Below are 3,083 nucleotides of genomic sequence, written 5' to 3' on the forward strand. Positions count from 1 at the left end.
GCTCCACATTTCAGAAAACCCATGAGCCCCAAGAGGAGTCTCCTTTGGCACTCCCATGGTGCTGTGGATGAAGAGATGCCTCCACCTCCTTGGCAGTGTTATATGTATATGTATGTAAAATGCTCCTGTGCCTTCTCTTATCCAGACTTGGAGCATTAACCTTCACTCTCAAGATATAATCACTCCCCCTATCCCATTTAGAGGAGCTCTTTCCACTGATTCTGGAAATGTTGGAATTTGGAGGGCATTCAGTTAATAGAATGGTAGTTGAGGTGAGCTCTTAACTTGGGTTCAGATCACAGCCTGGCCACTTAGGTAGCCATGTGACATTAGGCAAATTACCTAAATCTCTTTTGGGCTCACAGTTTTCTCCTCTGTTAAAAGAGGATGATAGACCAGGCACGGTCTATCACCCGTAATCCCAGCTACTCGGGAGGCTGAGGCAGGAGAATCGCTTGAACCTAGGAGGTGGAGGTTGCAGTGAGCCAAGATCACGCCATTGCACTCCTCCAGCCTGGGCAATAAGAACAAAACTCAGTTTCAAAAAAAAAAAAAAAAAGGTAGTGGTAATAATACAAATTTCATGTGAAGATAAAGTAGCATAAAGCATGAAAAGTACTTGGCATTGAAGCTAAATCCTACTCAATAAATGTTAGTATTATCTGTATTACTGTATTATTTTTTACATAGATTAAGGATTTTATGTACATATAGCATATTATATATTGGTATAGTGAGTGGTTAAGCACAGGTGAAACACAGTTATAACAATTTTTCAGGTATTTGTAGGTTGCTCTGCGTTTGTAGGTATGCTTGGAAACGTAATTAGTATTCATAATGTTATGGGGAAATGTGTTTAAAACAACCACATTAAAACATTGTTGGGACACATCCCATTTAAGAATGGGGGCTGCCTGTATGTCCTCTCATGGTTGGCGGATTGTTTTCATCTCTTAAAGCACTCTGCTGGGAACAAATTATTTCCATAAGCAGCCAGGCAACTCTCATCATAGACTGTGGAGAAGACAGTACCATTGGGCCACGCCAGAACTAATATTAATGAATGCCTTACACTATGCCCAAATGCAGTGCTTTCTTCTTTTAACCTTTTATGCTATACCAGGGTAATATTAAAAACCATGTAGGTGATTTGTATTATTCCACCAGGATCAGTGCAAAGAAAATCATCGGCTCAGATTGCAACAGGCTGAAGAAAGCATAAGATACTCTCATCAGCATCACAGTATTCAGATGGTGAGTGTCCTCTGAAGGAAAATGTTCTATGTTTGTGTAGTGTGACATGCGGGCCTAGACTTGTGGAAACTGGAGTTGCGCTGCCCTGGACCTGCAGCTGTCAGCCATTTCGCCTCCAGGCCTGCTGTCTGGGTGCAGCCTTGGGGTGGTAATGTTGGGGTACAGCCTCTTTCTTTGTCAAGACATTTTTATTGTATGCCAAGACATTTTTATTGTGTGCCAAGACATTTTTTGTAATGTTGAGCAATTTACCAATATACATTTGTTTAAATATAGAAAAGAGACAAGATAAAAAGGAGCAAAAGAAAAAAGAATGGATCAACCAAGAACGTCAAACACTCCAATGATTGAGAGCATTTAAAGATGTAAGTTCTATAAACAGTCACCTCATCTACACTTCCGGGGAATAAATGAAGACCGCTCTAAAGGGGAAAGTGTAAAGTATTAAGAACAGGTCACTCAGAACGTGAAACATTTAAAAAAATAACATTATTTCTGGTATATCAATAAAAAGCAACAACAAAAATAGACTATCAGTGATTCAAAATCCATGATATAAAATAACTGCTGTTTTTGACATCACAACACGCTTGGGTTCCTGCTCTGCACTCCTCACTGAGTAGTCCTAACTGGCACTGGTGGTTTAGATTGGCAGGGAAAACTGAAAACTGTTCAACTCCCTTGACTTTAGCTGGCATTTCCTCTCATTTGTAATAAACAATTCTTTAAAATGTTATCCAGGCAGCATTGTGATATAAGTGTAGTGAAAGTGCCCGGTTAAAAGTAAAATGTGTTGTTTAATTTTTTTTTGATATCTACAACTTTCTTTTTTCTTTTTTTTTAAAGTATATACTTAAGAGGATAATGTTTTTTTTTTATGCCCTCTGTTCCAGGCCTACATTTGTATTTCCTCCACAAAATGATTCTGAGTCTGTAATTTTTGTTCTATTTGACTTTATTATTAGATATTAGAGATAAATTCCTTTAATTAAAAAAAAAAGCTGCTATGAAGATTCAAAAAATAATTTTTTGCTTTTATTTTTAATTGACACATAATAATTGTACATATTTATGAGGTATAGTGTGATATTTTCATACAAGTATATAATGTGGAATGATCAAATCAGGGTAATTAACATATCTATCACCGCAAACATTTATCTAAAGGTAAATAGGTTTTTTAAAATAATGTAAATAGGGAGTCTGGCATGATGGCTCATGCCTATAATCCCAGCACTTTGGGAGGCTGAGGCGGGTGGATTGCTTGAGACCATGAATTTGAGACCAGGCTGGGCAACATGGTGAAACCCCAGCTCTCCTAAAAATACAAAAATTAGCCGGGAATAGTGGTGCATGCCTGTAGTCCCAGCTACTTGGGAGGCTAAGGCAGAAGAATCACTTGAGCCTGGGAGGCAGAGGTTGCAGTGAGCTGAGATCGTGCCACCGCACTCAAGCCTGGGTGACAGAGAGAGACTCCGTCTCAAAAAAACAAAAAAAGTTTCTTCCCTACATGTATGTTTCTATTAGTTTTCTTCTTGGTCTTTCTCATTTAGTCTTGTGTTGTCTTATGGCATTCCTAGTAAACTTTTATCTGCCTCCAGAGAGTATTGACTTTGACTTTATGGCACAGAATTGGAGTAAGTGCAGATCGCCTTCATCTAGTTTGGGACTAAGCTGGTTCAAAGCAGGTTTTAGGTTTTGTGACGGCTGGTCTATGTTTTATTTGTTTGGACTCCTAGGGGTGGCCCTTCCAGGGTCCCCACAAAGGTCCCATCTCCTTCCTGGGACCCAAATTCTCATTAGGTCATTTCAGCCCTGTGGGAGTGCCA

The 3,083-nt window shown here is 39.2% G+C and overlaps 1 long non-coding RNA gene across 1 annotated transcript in view; it reads left to right on the top strand.

Annotated features, from left to right (window-relative positions):
* Window positions 1–2,844, top strand: part of LOC116465443 (uncharacterized) — a 3,740-nt gene extending 896 nt beyond the window's left edge. The window contains exons 2-3 of the long non-coding RNA XR_004247196.2: window positions 1,168–1,254; window positions 1,531–2,844. This is a non-coding gene — a long non-coding RNA (uncharacterized LOC116465443). The remainder of the gene's footprint in view (window positions 1–1,167; window positions 1,255–1,530) is intronic.
* The last annotated feature ends 239 nt before the right edge of the window (window positions 2,845–3,083 follow it).

The sequence above is a fragment of the Hylobates moloch genome, unplaced genomic scaffold, assembly GCF_009828535.3.
Source record: "Hylobates moloch isolate HMO894 unplaced genomic scaffold, HMol_V3 SCAFFOLD_5200, whole genome shotgun sequence".
Taxonomy (NCBI): domain Eukaryota; kingdom Metazoa; phylum Chordata; class Mammalia; order Primates; family Hylobatidae; genus Hylobates; species Hylobates moloch.